General features: G+C 45.6%; 1 long non-coding RNA gene across 5 annotated transcripts; it reads left to right on the top strand.

The window, feature by feature from the left end:
• Positions 1 to 214: 214 nt before the first annotated feature.
• LOC308597390 lies at positions 215 to 13,447 on the top strand. 5 transcript variants are annotated; one of them, XR_014012919.1, is made up of 4 exons: positions 215 to 602; positions 3,414 to 3,497; positions 3,835 to 3,954; positions 13,170 to 13,447. It is a non-coding gene; the product is annotated as an uncharacterized lncRNA (long non-coding RNA). The 5 variants fall into 5 exon arrangements; XR_014012918.1 differs by lacking the exon at positions 3,835 to 3,954; XR_014012920.1 differs by lacking the exons at positions 3,835 to 3,954; positions 13,170 to 13,447 and adding an exon at positions 8,862 to 9,031.
• Positions 13,448 to 18,212: the final 4,765 nt, after the last annotated feature.

Here is an 18,212-nt window from a genome sequence, read left to right as displayed (position 1 = left end):
CGGCGACCGCCTCCACGGCCTTTTATAGCGCGGGCAGGCGCCCCGCCCCGCGAGCCCCGACGTCACAATGCTCCGCCTTCCGAAGCGCCGAGCGGCCTATGGCGGGCAGCGCGTTGTCCGGCTGGCCGCGCGGGAGACCCGATGGAACGTTGGCAGCGACGCGCGTTAAGCAGCACTTGGGAACGCACGCCCGCCGGAGCCTTCAAAGCGACACGCCACTGGGGAAAAGAGGCCTCCGCGTAATTGCAACCGCTGGCCCGAACGATGCCCCTTCCCAGTCAACGCGCGCGCTTCCTTAGGAGTAATCCACGCCGCCGGACCTCTTTCGGAGGAAACACTCCAGGTTTTCCCTGCGGTGGGTGAGCCACAGTACAACCCAGCCGCTCCTGTATAACCCTTTAATGTTGGCCCGGCAAATGACAACGCAGCCACCGGATAGAGAAATGGGGACCCCCTGCCACAACGGCCCCTGGCCCCTTTGTTCCTTTGAAAAGCTGCGTAGCAAAAGTCCAAGCCGGCACCTTGCCTGCCATGGCCCCTGCAAGCCGCCTCAAGGCCAGTGGGGAGAAGTCATCAGCTCCCTATATGGAACAATGGCTTAGGTAGGTTTGAGTGACGTTTCAGCAGGGGTAGGGGAGGGATTACCCTGAGCCCCGCCCCACAGCTCCTCTCTCTCTCTCTCTCTCTCTCTCTCTCTCTCTCTCTCTCATTAGTTTTCCTTGCAATTCCTCTCTTCACTTATTTTAGAATACAGCTCCCAAAGAAGCACAAGAAAGGCCCTGGTAGCAGCTATGTAACCCAGTTACATGTCCTCACAGTGGCCAACCTGTGGGAAACCAGCAAGCATAGCTGTCAACATTTCCCTTTTTTTAAGGGTAATTCCCTTATTCCGAATAGGATTCCTCGCAAGAAAAGGTAAAAGTTGACAGCTATGCCAGCAAGTGGGACCTGAGTGCGACAGTGGCTGGGGCTTATGGGAACTGTAGTCCAAATCAAGTGGAGGTTACCAGGTTGGTGAATGTGTTAAGCCAGTCCTGCTCTCCCCTTCTTCCTTGTCTCTACTGAATGGGAGACCCTGGACTCCTGGCCCTGACAACGGCATTGACCTTACGTATATATGTCATTCCTTCCTTCGAACGATACCTGTCCGTGAGCCAACCCATTAAAATGGGCCTCCTTGCATACACGTTTAATGGTGTCCCAAGGCTTCAATGGACAGTGTTAAGCCAAGATACACTCTGTGCAGGCCAGGAGCTTGTTTGTGTACTGAAGGTGCCCTTCATCACACCAAGGAAGGGCAACAGCTGCAACACCGAGGGATAAACTCCAGGATTAACATCCCAGGTGCCGAGAGAGAGAGAGACAAGATGCCTTCATTCACTTCCCTCATTTTCTCTCCATCTGGCTTTCTGATGAACAGCCCATGTGGTGAACACATGCCAGGCTTATGAGGCCCAAATTAACGTGCCTGAGCCTTGCAGCACTGATTGTGATTTGGGATACAGAGAAGAGTAGCGTGGTATCCATGTCCTACGCTAATCAAGCCAAGGTCATTCAAGGACAAACACAGCCTGGTGGTCCCTCCTCTTGGACCAGGCACTGCCTCCCTCTTCTACGATGACAAGGAAGGACATTGGCAGTGGCACCGAAAAGGCAGTTTAAAAAACAAAACAAAAGTGGAATATTCACATTTTCCTTCAAGCATGAAAATGGAGGTGACGGGTGGAAATGCCACATGCTAAGAGAGATGTAACCCGCCCCCCGCACACCCAGCAAATTCAGCCCTTTCCTTAAAAAAGAGCATCCCTTTTCTCATTGGAATCAGACAGCTCACAGTTCTTCTATTAAAATTGCCCCATGCAAAATCAGCCATCTCCTCAGGACTTGGTAATATAACTGGATGTCACTGGGGGCAGTGCTAAAACTGCAGGGTGTGTGTGTGAAACAATAGCAGGGGTTCAGCCTGACAAAGCAGCGGCTTAATAGAGACCAAGTGCAGCAGAATCACCTTCTGCGCTCTGTCTCTGTCTTGTGTCTTACTGACAGATCTCCTGGACTCAGTCTCTTGGCTGCAGAAGCTCTGCCAACCAGCAGTCCCCGAGCTTAAAGATCTAGCTGTTGCTAAGTGGGTTACCTGCTGCAGATCTGGGATGAAGCCAGCGCTTCTTTCAGGTTTGGAAGAAACCGGCAGTGACCTCTAGCGGCATATGCTGTTTAGTACACATGCTAGTCAGGACAGTAGCGTCCTGGGAAACTATATGATATGATCTAATGGCCTGGCAAAGCCAAGAGGCCAAATTACCAACTGTGGCATGATAATTGCTACTTATTTGCCCTCGATCTTGCAAGGATCTACATGTGAAAAAAAACAAAAACCCAACCCTTGTCCTTGCTTCCCAGCCACCGACACTGTAGGCAACATGGAAGTTTATTTTAAATCTTTTGTCCAAGCAGGTGGAAACCCAGCTTGCACACCTGAATTATGTAAATCGGCATTGCTCAATTAACGAAGTACTTAAATTGGGAGTTCTCACTTCTCATGGGAACTTGGCAACCCAACTCATGTGGCATGCAGAATGTGGCCGCCATGTTGCTTTAGTGGTGATGCACCAGGGTATCTGTTGCAGGTATACATATGCGCTGAGATTAGGAGCGATAGCTGCCAGGACTCTTGGACAAAGAGGCAGTGGTTATGGGAAGAGGAAGGAAGAGGCAGAAGTTCGGCTAGGACTGGAGAGGGTTGTGCCCTTGTGGTCCCTTCCAAATTCTACACTTCTATGATTCTGTGACTTGATCAAGTTCCAATTCTGGCTTAGATGTGAATTTCAGTGGCTGATCTTGGCCCCTTCATGTGTTGTGGCAGGAACTGCTGTCCCTGATGTTGCATCCTTAGGTTAGCCCTGCTCATGTGCATAGAGTTTCCATTGCAGACACACCTCCATGCTTAACATGTGAAAGGGCTAATTCAGGGACACAACATTGGTTGGAGGCATGGCCAGTGGTGTGGATGCATGAGAGGGCCCTGCACACAAGTAACACATGTAGGTGGCTGATCTCTTAGCTTAAACTACATCGATGGGAATCTGCCTGTGCTAAAAAATTAAAGCAATATCATGCTGCTTTATACAGGCATGACTTCCCTAAAAGAATCCTGGGTTCTGTGGCTGGTTAAGGTTGCTGAGAGTTTGTTTGGAAACTCCTGCTCCCCTTCCAGAGCTACAGTTCTCAGACTGGTTTAACAATCGATCCCTTTTCATCTGGGAATTCAACACCCATGAGGGAAACCCTGGATTTTCAGAGTTAAAAGATGAGAGTCATGTACTAGAGATGTGAACTCCATTCAGAATTCCAGAATTGGGCCATCCCGAATGATGATGACATTACTAATGCCTCTTTCTTTGTGATGTCAACAGAGATGTATGTGATCCTTCTTGCCAAATACACAGTGATCCCTCTAAGTTCCAGAGCTGAACTACCAGAATCGGCAGATCAAAAAGGTAAGTGCGGTTAGCCTAATCTTGGCCCCATGTCAAGTTCCCTACAAGCAGGACTGGGACGAAAGCAATGTTTCTTATTCCTTCTGCATCATGCAAATTAGATCCAAGACGCAGCAGGAAACTTAGTATGGCTGATATGGCCGTTCTACTAAGATTTCCTTAGAAATATGTTCTGTGTGATCAGTTTGGCTTATCCTCACATGTGTGTTGAAGATTAAAGTGCTAGATATAAGTTTTTTTTAATGGAGAGAGGTACGGTAACTTGAAACTTTCACACGTTTAACATGTGTTTTCAGCTTTATGTCAGCATCAAAAATATTTTTTAAATTGTTTAAAGGGGGTGAGCGCTCAGGAAAAAATTACTTCAGCAATCCCACCTGTCATTGAACCCAATTTTTTTTGGCTATGAATAATTTTGCCTGTGTGTGCTACTCCTAGAACGTAACCACCATTTAAGGTGAGTTGCCTGTACATTTTAAACACAGAAAGTGTTAAATGTCTTTTCACTGATATCAGCCAAACATTGCATAGTATCGCCCTCTTATCAGAATATCCTCTAATAGTGCACTGAACCAGTGAGTGCTGATGGCTAATTCGCTTGTTTGGGGAAACCCCTGGATTTACAGAAGTACAAAAATCTTTTTTTAAAAAAATAAAGCTTAAGGATTCAGCCTCCTCCTTGCTTGCACAACTAAACAGCCAATGAGGACATGAGATGTTGAGTGACAGTTGGTTAAAAGGGGCGGGGCAGAGAAAAGGAGGAAGTGTAATGGAGTGTTCCGGGAGAGGGCATGGCTGGCTGGAAGTTAGCAACCCTGAACGGAAACATGTTAGCTAGGAGATACATATACGCTGTTGTGCCATGTAGTTTTTAATCACGCTGGAAGGCATTTTTGCATATGTCCTTAGACTGATGTACTGAAGCATATTTAAGGCACATGGGTGACTTTCCAGAATGTACAGTGGTGTGTTGGAAGTTACATACCCATCCATTCCAGTGGACACATTCACCCACTGTGGCAGTTTACAAGAAGACGATCTCTGTTTCCGGCTAATGTCACCATAGGGGGGAAATCATTAAGTGCAATAAGAAAGGAGAATGCTGAAGTTAAGAAAGCACTATCCTCATGCATCGAGTATTTTAAGACTGCCAATCCTAAGCAAATAAGTAACAAATCATATGTCCCACAATGTTCAAACTAGAACGAAAGAGAAAGAAAGGAAGGAAGGAAAGACTAAAATCAGGGGGACATAAGAAGAGCCTGCTGGATCAGGCCAGTGCCTTATCTAGACAAGTATGCTGTTACCAAATTGGCCAGACAGATACCTATGGGCAGTCTCCTCTCCTGTGTTTTCTAGAAAGGGGTATACATTTCTGCCTCTGACATGGGAGTAGAACACAGCCTGCTGCCCAGCTTGGAGATGCAAGAAGGTGCTTAACACATATTAAGGAGTAACTAATCCATGGGTAGGCAAACTAAGGCCCACGGGCTGGATCAGGCCCAATTGCCTTCTAGATCCAGCCCGCAGATGGTCCGGGAATCGCCGCGTGGATCGCCAGTGTGCACGTTCTTTCCTTCTCCCTCCCTCTCCCTTGCACGGTGCCGCTGCCGCCTCCTCCCTCCCTCCTCCTGGCTTCTCCCTGCCCTGCCTAGAGGAGGAAGGGGGCTAGGCTTTATTGATGCCAGCAGCAGCAGTGCTCAAGCGGCCGCCATTTTAAGCAACCCCTTTCCGGAGCCCTATCGCGCGCCGCTCATCGTCCTGCTGCCAGCCCCTGCCGCTCGCAAGACACAGGTAAGCAGCCACTGGGGCTCGTGGTGCTCTTGCATCATCCCCCCCCAAAAAAATATAGTCCAGCCCCCACAAGGTCTGAGGGACAGTGGACTGGCCCCCTGCTGAAAAAGTTTGCTGACCCCTGAACTAATCCATGCTACGTGATATTAAGCCAGTTCCCCAACGTTCTGTTCTCGGCTCTGGCACCAAAGCTTCTTCACACGTTTTCTGTGCCACCTGATCCTCTGTGTGCTGTTCCTTTGCTCATGAGGCCTCTGTATTCAGCTCTTGTGCAGGTGGACACAACTTTGGACAGTTCTACTATTTCTTGAGCACATCTTTTTGGAGCTCTTGTACAACTGGGAAGTCGCTCTTTGGGGAAAGAATTTTCCGACACTTTTTCTGAAAAGTTTCTTTTGAAGCTCAGATAAATGCTTTCCTAGCTTCCTGTGGTTCGGATATGTTAGCGTTGTCTCATTGCCCCTGTTTTTTGAGAAGAGGGTGCCTATACAGTGAAAAGTTGGAAATAAACAGAGAATGAAATGACACCTTTTGTTAGACAAGGGGGAAATCACTCAGACTCGTGCCTAGAAAATGTGGGCCAAGCGGAAAACCACTCACACCCACGCCTTCTAGGCACAGGAGAAGCGAAGTGTGGAGGAGCCCTTATTCAAGGGAACCATCCTTGCCTTCCTTGTTCAGAACAGTTGGTTTCAGGTATATTTATCAATAAGCTGTCTTGTAGCTCCCCCTGGTGACCGACTCACATAATGCTATCTCTTTATCCTGCTGTACTACACTGTATTTAAATTGAACTGTTCCATCCGTACCTCACTCCAAATATATTGCCATTTGATTTTTTAAAGGTTCACGTTGCCTGATATTTTCAAATTGTACTTATGCAGTTTTGTAATTACGTTTTAATACAAAACATTCCTGAGCACGCTGCAAATTTCTTTCCCCCTCAAAAGAAGGCATCAGAAGTTTAAGAGCTGTACATCTGGCCTGAGCCAAATCCTTGATCCTGAACCAAATGAGGTCAATTTGGAGTTGGTCCAGAGTGTGTCAGGGCAGCCCCAGATCACCTCGGGTTGGGTCCACCTTGTGCAATTCAGGGCTGTCAAAAGGAGGGGCAGTAAGGGAGAGGAGAAGGAGACTAGGCAGGCAGAGATTCTCATCTGTACTTCTTTCCTGCCTCTCATCACCACTCTTGTAATTTTTAATTAGGCTTTAAATTCCTAATTAAACATTAGGGCTGTGCAAGGTCCCCAATTTAGTTCAGGGGCCAGGTTCGGGGTACGTTGGTCTGGTCCTGATCAAAGCCCAGTCTGCATTGCCAAATTGAGAGTTGCTTGCACAGCTCTAGCAGAAATGGCTACACTCAGTTACTTAATTTTATTCATTTTTATTGCAATTATATTCCGTCTTCCTTTCCTCCAAGGAGCGCAATTCACTAGGCAGTACATTTTACCACCTGCACATTAATCTACGTTCCCAAGGATGCTGCAAAGTTCATCCATAATATTCCAATTTGTCAGATGGTGGTAATAATATGTAATGACTTACCCAAGTCAGACCTCTTCCACACATTGCAGATATTTGAATGTGGGAGTTCAGTGCTTAATTTCCCTGTTAATAATTGCTTGAGGGTGAATCAATCCGCAACCCTGTTAAACCTAGAAAACCATGCAACCAGAATACTGTCCCACATTTTGTTGCATGGGGGAACATTTAGGCTCCCCCCCTTTTAGTTTTTGTTAGCATAATCCATGTTGTTCAGAACACTGCAGTGAGAATGAAAAACGCTAGAAGGGATAAGCCTCAGCGAATGAACTGCAAAGGCTTCAGGGAAGACGAGTGGCAGATGTCATAGCATGAGACCCAGCAAGGAGCTCAGGATCTTGCCTGAGTTCCAAAGCTGGACCATTGTGCCTTCACATCATTACGTTCCTTTGAGAACATTCATAATGTTGTGGGTGGATATTGGACTTTTTGTCAGACCGCTCCCAGAGGGTTCGGTTGGGCCCTTATACCTCTAATATGCTTAAGACTAACACAGGAACACCACAGGGATGCGTACTCAGTCCGCTCCTTTATATTCTCTACACGTACGATTGTGTCGCTACTCACCCAATAGGGTTGTCAAATTTGCAGATGACACAACTGTGATTGGGCTCATCTCTGAAAAGGAGGGTGAAACGGATAATAGAGATGAGGTGGAGCGGCTGACAGAGTGGTGCAGAGCGAACAACTTGCTCATAAATACAAGGAAGGCAAAGGAGCTTGTGGTGGACTTCAGGAGACAGAAGAGCAACGTCCAGCCACTTTTGATTGATGGGGTCTGTGTGGAGAGGGTAACAACGTTCAGATTTCTGGGCATTGAATTACAAGAGGATCTGTCCTGGAGTGTCAACACAAGGGGGCTTGTGAAGAAGGCGCAGCAGAGACTGTACTTTCTGAGAATACTAAGGAAAAACCATCTTCCGCAGAAACTGCTGCTTGCCTTCTATCACTGTGCCATTGAGAGCGTGCTCACTTATGGCTTATGTGTGTGGTACGGAAGCTGTACTACCCAGGACAGGATGGGGTTGTGCAGGGTTGTTAAGGCAGCAGAGACCATTGTTGGCTGCCCACTCTCCACCTTAGAGCAGATTTATGCCACAAGGTGCCATAGGAAGGCACTGGACATAGTAAAAGATCCATCGCATCCTGGTCACTGTCTCTTCGAGCTCTTGCCGTCGGGACGGAGATACAGGACGATGAAGACAAGAATGAGCCGTCTTAAGAACAGCTTCTTCTCCAGAGCGATCTCGGCCCTGAATGGGAAGCCCGGACTTTGAAAGTCATCTAATCTCCCTTGCTGTATTATACTGTATTGTTTAATTAGTGTTTTTATGGAGCAGTCAAGTAATTTCGTTGTCCCCGAAGGGGACAATGACAATAAAGATATTCTTATTCTCTTATTCTCTCTATTCTTATAAAGTAGCCAAGTGCACAGCAAGGAGATGGTGTCGGGGCACTTTGGAAAGATGCCTGAATAGCCAATTACATGAAAAGAATTTATCTGCTGCAACAGATGCTCCGTCGCCTTGGCCTTGCTTGCAATTTGACTGGGCTGGGGAGGGTTAAAGAAACAGCCATCTGCTCGTTTGCCATGCCTGTGAAAAATGGGAGATAATTTCCTTATCGCACTGAACGTTAAGAATAGAGGCAAGTGAAAATGAAGAGAATGGCAGAACCTGCATTGAAAGTATTTTCCCCCCTAGGACAAGGCCCATTAAAGTGGGATGGAGCCTATAAAGAAAGTAGAGGGGCTTATCAATGATTTCTTTACTTTTGAAAAGAATCAGTACAGTGGTACCTCGGGTTAAGTACTTAATTCATTCCAGAGGTCTGTTCTTAACCTGAAGCACCACTTTAGCTAATGGGGCCTCCTGCTGCTGCTGCGCCGCCGGAGCATGATTTCTGTTCTCATCCTGAAGCAAAGTTCTTAATCCCAGGTACTGTTTCTGGGTTAGCGGAGTCTGTAACCTGAAGCGTATGTAACCCAAGGTACCACTGTAACGACTTCATTTTTTTTTGCCATCCCAGGCAAATACAGTGGATGACAGAAGCAAAAGCTGGTTTCTTCCACAAGCCTCCTATTTTCATATCAGTTGAGTAAGCAGTGAAGATTTTTCAACCATACACCTGCAGTCCACTCCTGTGTTTACTTAGAAACAACCTCAATTTAGATAGACTTTTACTCAGTGTGCTTAGAATTCCAGACTAAAGATGCTGTTAATGGCAGCTCCTACTGGATCAGAAAAGGTGGGGCCATTTTAGAGATAAAAATCAGATATCTGGCTGAGTTAGGCAGAGGGCCATAGCTCAGTGGCCAAGCAGCTGGTTTGCTTGCAGAAGGTTCACTCCCTGGCAACTCCAGGTAGGGCTGGGAGAGATGTCCCTCTAAAATCCTGGAGAGCTGTTGCCAGTCAGTGTAAACAATATGGAGCTAGATGGACCAACAGTCTGACTCAAGTAAGACAGCTTCCTGGGTTCCTAATCAGGCAAAAAGCAGCTTAATATGTGCTCTCTCTCAACTATTGTTGTGTAGCATCACAGCCTTCAGGGCTGGCCGTTTGTCACCTGCGGTGGTGCCTCCTTCCATTCCAGCTGTTGGCTGTTTTCCTGAGTCATGCAGCGCTTTCACCCTTGAAACCCTACGGAAGAAGTACCGTATTTTTCGCTCTATAGGACGCACTTTTCCCCCTCCAAAAATGAAGGGGAAATGTGTGTGCGTCCTATGGAGCGAATGCAGGCTTTCGCTGAAGCCTGGAGGCTTCGCTGTCCAGGCTTCAGGAAGCTATCCGCAAGCCTTTGGAGTGCGGCGGGAGTGTCCGCCGGGCTCCGAAGGCTTACGGATAGCAGCCTGCAGCCCGAAGCCCAGGGAGCGCGGCGCTGCGCACCCCGGGCTTTGGGCAGCTATCCTCAAGACTTCAGAGCCGGGCGGGAGTTCCCGCCAGGCTCAGAAGGCTTGCGGATAGCAGCAAGCTCCGAGAGCAAAGGCGAGGTTGCGCGCAACTTCGCCCCTGCTCCCGGACCTGTTCTGGGAGCTGGGGTCGGGGGAAGCTCGGGCTTCCCCCGCCTCAGCCCCGCGGCTAAAAAGGAAGCCAAGACAGCGAGCGGGATCCATCCCGCTGGCTGTCTTGGCTTCTTTGCTCTTTGGGGCTGGGGGGGGGGAATAATTTTTATTTCTTTATTTCCCTCCCAAAAAACTAGGTGCGCCCTATGGTCCGGTGCGCCCTATAGAGCGAAAAATATGGTAGACTCCACACACAAGACTTTGAAAATGACTCTTTGCTTGCAGAATGCCAACTATTACAATCAGTATCATACATATATACCGAGTCCAATGCAATGCTTTTCATTCTTTTGAGCCCAAGAGAGGGTCTTCTTGGTTCTTGCTGCTAAAACTCCTTTGAAGCAGTCCCTAAATGATAGCTTGTCTGTCCTCGCCAACTCCTCTTCACACTCAGCAAAACAACAGTGAAACTGCCAACCCCCAGCTCCCACCCCCTGCTATCACTACCTAAGACACACACATGCTCACTTAAAGGGAGCTAACAAACTGACAAGACAACGATTCAGCATTTCTGTGACCTTAATTGGAGTCACAAGATTTTGCTGATGTTACATTCCATTACATAAGTCTTCGGGGGGGACGGGACCAATACAATTTATTCTTTGTAAAATACATGTTCTAACAAATACTGTACAAATCCCAACACCAGCTACTTGTTGGGACATTTTGATTGCTTCCATCCAGTTCTGAAAGTCTTGTTTCGCTCTTGCACTCCTGAATGGCGACTCGTGAGCACTGAGTCTGCTGCTAAATCTTTGTTACTTACAAGTAAGAGCCTCTGTCTGCATCTGTTGGGAAGAAGCCGGGTCACTTACGTACCTTGCAAAGTAGAGATGATATAGGTGAACCAATTTTTTAAAGTGTGAACAATTTAAGTGCTAAAGTATATACACACTAAGCACTATTATCACACTGGTTATGTCTTGTTAAAATTAGACCATTTAAAAAGACATCCAAGAAACCTTCTAAATACATTCTCAGCTGAAATAATAATTCTCATCCTGACTTGTAAATGGCAAGGCTCTCCAAAGTTCAGACGGTTGGATTTTTACACAACAGCTGTGCAGCTGTTAATCATTTGTTTCTGCAGAGTCTAGGTGTGCTCCCAAAGTGAAGGAGTCTATCTATCCCAGGGCTATCACATTCTCTCAAACACTCTGATTGCAATATTTCACCCTTGGGAAAATGTGGGATCCATTATCTAACTCTTTAATAATAAAAAAAGCAACAAAATAGCAACAAGACCTCCAGCTATGCCAGTTTATTAACCTTTTGCTTTATTTATATATATATAGATATAAAATACTTCATTGAAGTCTGTCCAACCAACTGAAGAATACACATTTGTTGTGCTTTGTTTTAAAGCAGGGAATGCAGACATCTGCACTCCCTGCAACAATGCAACTCCCCGTGCATTATATTGCTGTGAATTTGGGTGGGGGGATAGGCTATATGCCTGAGCCCCCTTCTAATTCCTGGATCCAGCACATTCAGTTCCTGGAACAGCCGGGCTAGCTTCTTGGTGAGTTAATGGCCCTCTAAGCACGGGCCATTAAGGTAACAAAGGAAGTGGCTCTGAGACAGATTTCAGATGGGTAGGGGCTCCTCCCTCAACTCACTGGTAGTTAGAAAGACAAAAGGCCGGAGTAGAGATATGTGAGAGCTAGGAGACACAGGCTGCAGGCTGGGCAGCTGAGAGACAGAGCCATGCCTGACTTCTGCTGGAATCCAGGTCTATGTGGTTAGGGGACAAGCAAGACCCTCTTGGGGTGTTAATGCTGTGAGCCCCTCCATCGTATTTCCTAGTAGTGCAGGACCAGAGCACCTATGAAGATACAGTGCTAGGCAAACCACCTATTGATCTCTTTTAAGCCAAGCAAGGTTAATCACTTTTAAGTCCCTTTTGTATCGATGTGAGTAAATTAAGCACATGCTTAATGCTCCCATTGAAATCATTCAGGCAGCACTTAACTTTGGCCCTTTTTTAAAAAAAAAATCACTTGGAGATTTCCCATGAGTCAGGGACAGGCAGTGATATATTTGTACCCCCCCCCAAAAAAAAAAACAACCAACCTTCTGTTTAATGCCCCTAGTTGAAATCCTGGGGACTTTTTCTTCTTCTCTCTTTGCTGCATTAGGCTCCAGTTTTATAATCACCCCCTGAAAAGGATGGGTTTCCCTTCCTATCTTTCACTCTGGATTCTTCAGCAGTGCAGCTTGGGAGATGCCTTTTATTAAAGTGAGTTTTTTAGGGCAGGGAAAAATCTCTGGAGCTTGAAGGAACTCAATTGATTTTTCCACTCCTCAAAAGAGCAATCGTCAAAGCCTTTAAAAGGGGGGGGGGAGGGCTTGGAAGAGTAATGCAAACTGAAACACCAGCAAAATCATAAAACCAGGAGGTCTATACATCTTCCTGAGCCTATTTGAAAGACTGAGCAGCCCTTAATGAAAGATGCAGACTGACTATTATAGATCAGCCTTCCACTGCATTCTGAAACGCAGACAATGTTGTCCCCTAATTGTGTTTAATAGTTAAGACACAGGTGGAGACATGAGAAACAATGCGTAGAAAGCTGCATTTGAATTGCTCAGAAGCAGAGAACAAAGAAGAGTGGAATATCTGATAAGAAAAGAGCTTATGTCGTTACTATTTTGCAGCTTTATAAACCACAGCCGAAAGCTACCAAAGTGGTATACAGTAATGTCATTGTTATTATTGTTCATTCAATTTATATACCCCCTTTGTCCAAAGATCCTAGGGCGGTGTACAACATTAAGAACAAAAATGCAGCATCATAGCAAAAACATAACTCCCGGTTTACGCGGGGATTAAGTTCCAAGGCACCACGTGTTTAAGCGAAATCGCATATATTTGAAACACCAGTGAAAAGTCCTGCAAACACCCTGTTCCGCCCCTGTCCTGTTCCATCCCTTTTTGTGATGTTTTTGTCACATTTTCAGGTCACTTCCAGGTTTGGCATGATCACACACATTTTGAATATTCGCACATCATCGGGGGTGAGGTTGCCTGGACACAGTGTAATAATAAAACAATCATAATAACAGTCCATCCCTGCCCCTCACACATTTAACAGGCCATGGATTACTTAATGGCCAAAGGCCTGGGTAAAAAGGAATGTTTTCACCTGGGGCCTAAAGACATGTAATGATGGTGCCGGGGGGGGGGGGTTCTCTGGGGAGAGCATTCTGTCAAGTTGTGAGTGAACATATCAGACGACACAGCGGTTCTTCAAACAGCTCCTGTTTATTCACAGGGCAGAATAGAACCTACTTATATAGAGCTCAACTACAAGGCAACAGTAACAATTTTCTGTAACTATCCAATCACTGAACGTCACTTTCAATTCCTTATTTGCATATGTGGACCTGAGTGAAAACTATCTACAGTATCCCCCTGCTGGCCCAGGGTGAGAACTTCAGTACATAACACATTCGACACACGGGGGGCCACTGCAGAAAATACAACAGGTAACAGACTCATAAGATTTTAGAATGTTGTGAGCTTCAAGGAGTTAACGCTCTGTGCTAAGTGGAAATGCTTCCCACCATGCCTGAAACGGCTCAGGACCACAGAACCTCAAGCATTCTCTCCCCTGTGCTCATCAACTGCTGCCTTTCTTTGTGTGCCTCCTGCACTTAAGGTCTGGAGGGTGGCAACATGATAACGGGCCTTTTCTGCAGTGGCTCCCTGCCTATTGAATGCTCTCCCCAGGGAATCTCACCAGGCACCTTCATTGCATATCTTTAGGCGCCAAGCAAAGACATTTCTCTTTACCCAGGCCTTTGGCTGATTAACATTCTATGGCTTTTTAAAATGTGTGTATGGAGGGGGGCGGTTATTGGTTTGTTTTTGTTTTATTATGTATTTTATATTCTTATTTTGTACAGTGGTGCCTCGCAAGACGAAAAGAATCCGTTCTGTGATTCTCTTCGTCTAGCGGTTTTTTTGTCTTGCGAAGCAAGCCCATTGAAGGATTAGCGGATTAGCGCTATTAGCGCTATTAGTGGCTTTTAGCGGCTTATCTGCTGATCGGATCAGCTGATAAGCGGCTTAGCGGCTTAGAAAAAGGGGGGAGGGGAAAAAACCAGCAGGAACTCGCAATACATTGTCGTCTTGCAAAGCAAGCCCATAGGAAATTCGTTTTGCGAAGCACCTCCAAAATGGAAAACTCTTTCGTCTAGCAAGTTTTCCGTCTTGCGAGGCATTCGTCTTGCGGGGCACCACTGTATTTAATATCAAAATTAATAATGTGGCATGGTGAAAGGAGCCTCTCTTTCTCATTTTGTAGCCTGGAAACACAGCGAGCCCTTTGCTGAGCTATAATCTGTCCTTCCTGTGATGCCTCGTTCTCTATACTGCTGAGCAGATCAGAGAGTACATCTCAGCAGTGGGCAAACTGTTACCTCTGATAAGCTGGGTAGCATAGAGAATAGAGTTTGCTCCCCATGCTGAAGGGAAGTTACTACTCAGCAGCTGGGAAAATACGGTAGGGGGCAGATTAGAAGGGGAGGTCCTGTAGGGTTCACCTGGTTCATGAGCCAGGGGTTCCCGATCCCTGGTTTGGAGAATATGCATAAATATAGGTGTAGATAAGTCCTCTTCTCCCCATGAGAAAAACACTCTTGTGATTGCATCGTCTCTTTCATCAAATCTCACATTTATAGAGCAATAATATTGCCTCTCCAAGAAAATATCATTCAAAGCTATGGCTACCTTGGTTTTAAAAGATAGAAAGCTCTGTGCTGTCTGGAAAGACAGAAACAGAACTTCGGGGAAGCTGGTGAAATTGGGTGATAGATCATTATATTCTGTCACCCTAAAACACCCTCTCCTCATTTCATTTGACTGAGCTTTGGCAGCAGTAATTGGACATATAAAACTTTCTACCTGGGAGGCGTCAGATCAAATCCAAGCCAAGTTGTTTAATGTCCAGAAGTTGTCATCTCACAGCTGCTTGCTGACCTGTGAGAAATGGATGTGCGGCCTCAGACTAGCGCTTAATTGGACACCAGGAGTGCTGATGCAAAAACTGGGGAAAGCAGCAACAATTCTTACTTGGTAATTAATTTGGGATGGCCATTGAGCCTTTGATCTATTTTTTTGGGTGGAAGGAAGACAGATGAAGTGTTTAAGGAGAAAGTGCAGCACGTTCTTCACCTCTGGTATAAACCCAGCTCTGCCATTTGTAATCTCTGAAAACCCATCTTTGCAAGTTTGCAATACGGTTCAGCAGAACTGGGCCCGTTGGATGTGGAAGGCCTCAACTGACCATTGCCAATAGTGACATTATTAACACCTCTCCTTCAATCCCCTCAAATGTTTTGTGGCCATTTTAATTTACGTGTTTTTCAATATTTTCAGTGTTTTAAAAAAAGAGACCCTGGAGGATGAATGTTTAAATGATCAATAAGTGCACATATGCCACTTTTAAAGCAAAATGGTGCATGGTCCATCAATTGTGTGGCCAGACTCAACCGATGTTCAGCTTGCTAGCAGAGGTGTCTGGCGTCTATTGAGACTGATGGTCAGACCACACCTAGAATAAGGTGCCCATTACTGGGCACCACAATTTAAGAAGGATATTGACAAGCTGGAACGTGTGCAGAGGAGAGCGACCAAGATGATTAAGGGTCTGGAAACCAAGCCTTATGAGGAATGGTTGAGGGAGCTGGGTATGTTTAGCCAGGAAGTCTAAGAAGAGATATGATAAAAAGGTAAAGGGACCCCTGACCATTAGGTCCAGTCGTGGCCGACTCTGGGGTTGCGGCGCTCATCTCGCTTTATTGGCCGAGGGAGCCGGCCTACAGCTTCTGGGTCATGTGGCCAGCATGACTAAGCCGCTTCTGGCAAACCAAAGCAGCGCACGGAAACGCCGTTTACCTTCCCGCCAGAGCGGTACCTATTTATCTACTTGCACTTTGACATGCTTTCGAACTGCTAGGTTGGCAGGAGCACGGACCAAGCAACGGGAGCTCACCCCATCACAGGGATTCGAACCGCTGACCTTCTGATCAGCAAGTCCTAGGCTCTGTGGTTTAACCCACAGTGCCACCCGCGTCCCACCAGAGATATGATAGCCATCTTCAAATATTTGAAGGGCTGTCACATGGAAGATGGAGGGAGCTTGTTTTCTCCTTCTATGGAGGGTAGGACTCGAACCAATGGCTTCAAGTTACAAGAAAGGAGATTCCAACTAAACATCAGGAAGAACTTTCTGACAGGAAGAGCTGTTTGACAGTGGGACAGTCTCCCTCAGGAGGTTGTGAACTCTTCTTCCATGGAGGGTGTAAAGCAGAGGTTGAATGGTCATCTGTCCTGTGTGCTTTAGTTGAGATTCCAACTCTTATAATTCTGTGATTCTGTGATTCTATGAAGGGGTGGAAGGCAAGGAGCTCGACACCAGGTGGAGCCAGAAGCAGGCACAGCCAACTAATTCTAGTTTTGCTCTCATCCTCAGCCCTGCTGTGTTTTATGACAACACAAAGATTAAGGAGCAGGAAGCTGTCAGGCAGTGCCAATCCCTGGTTTTAAGTAAGAAAGAAAGCAAGTTGTAGCTTGGTGGGGCAGTGCCTCCTTCGCCCTAATGGCCCAGTCCCCACTACTTGCTGGTATGTATGTCTCCTTGCTCTTGTGGTTAAACCACCCACCACATGAACACTAGAGTTCAACACAGGGAACACAATTGCCTAGCAAATAGATTCTAAAGGTTGCCATTAGGTCTAGCTTTATTGATTATACAAATGATGCAACACATGGAAGAGTGGTTTATGATGCAGCTTGGCATTTGTCAGCAAGTAACCCCTCTTTTCCGTCCCCTTTCTCTTTTTCTCTATTTTTGCTTTGTTGTACAAAATATAAGTGGCTTGCAACTAATGGGCATGACTCAAGAGTGCACAGACACAACTAAGTTATTGGTGAAAATCTAAATCAGAACCATTTACCTGGTCCAGCTTGTCTGTCATATTATTCTGTACTGGTGAACAGGTCATTTGTGTTATAGTCTCCCAAGAATCAGTTTTTCTTTTAAAACTTTGTATTGTGTTTAAAGTCAAGAAAATATTTTGCAATTGGTTCTGCAATAGAAATACAATAAAATTGTATCAGAATACACACAAAAAGGGGGAAGTTGTTTACCTCAAAACAAGCTTCCCCATAAATTGTGTTTTTTTTTAAAAAAATCTGCTTTACAGATTTCCTTTTTCTCAAAACCTTAAAATGTAAGGGACTGATTTTTATTTTTTTTAGTTTAATTCCAAACTCTTGAGGAGACTATGCAAATGTGATTCTGTGTGGGAAAGGAAGACAGAGGCTTTATTTACACACTTCCGACCTGCATCTCCAGGGAAGTTGCTAAGCTAGATGAAAGCAACACAGATCATCACTCTTACCTGTCATTGCCTGATCTTCCAGATTGTTTAATGGTTTTTAAAATAAAAAAATGAAAAATTGGGGTAATCAATCACTTTTATATACACTTTTCTTTGGTTGTTTTTACCTTCCTTCTCAAACGCATCGAAATCTAGAGTGAGTAAAAATAGTTTGCTGAACAACAAACATTTTGCATGTGAGAGTGTTTAATCTTCCTGGATAACGTAGGAGTGAAACTGAGTGGCCCATTAATGATTATAGTTAATGAGCAATTGAGAATGAATTGAAGGGCAAAATACCTAATGATCAACAGTACCTGCCAAGCAAATGGGGTCATGTTTGCAGTTGCTTAGAAACAAGATGGGCAGAAGAAAGAGAAATTGTTTGTGATTTTCAAAAGCACCAGATTGCTTTTGCTGTTATCCCTGGGTGCAAGTAACTAGGCAAAGTATTCTATGCACCTTCTGCTCATTTCAATGCAAGAACCTCACACTGGCTGTATTAAAATGAATGGAAGAATACAATCCACAACTGGACCTTTTTAAAAAATAGGTAGAATACATAGCAACCCATGTTAATATCAAAATCCTTATATTTTTGTTCTGCCAGATTAGGAAATGTGTACACATGTGTAATGTGTACACTGACTTGAAATGGATATGTTTGACTACAGCACAACCCTAAGCCATGTGTATTCAAGTATGCCCTATTCAATTCAATGGGGCTACTCCCAAGTAAGTAGAGTTAGGATTGCAGCCTTAGTACTTGGAAATGGAAGAGAGATGTGTGCTGTGACTGAGGATGCAATTAGAAACTGATGTTCTGAAGAGATTTGCTTAGGTTCTGCGTGTTGGTTACCTGATAGGTAGTTCTATCCCAGAGGGCCCTATTAAATGGTGGGGTTTTCTCCCCAGCGACACACGAAAAG

The sequence above is a fragment of the Podarcis bocagei genome (genome assembly GCF_964188305.1).
Source record: "Podarcis bocagei genome assembly, chromosome: 11".
NCBI classification, from domain to species: Eukaryota; Metazoa; Chordata; class Lepidosauria; order Squamata; family Lacertidae; genus Podarcis; species Podarcis bocagei.
Note: the sequence above shows the minus strand (reverse complement) of the source record. Positions and strands in the feature narration are given on the sequence as shown.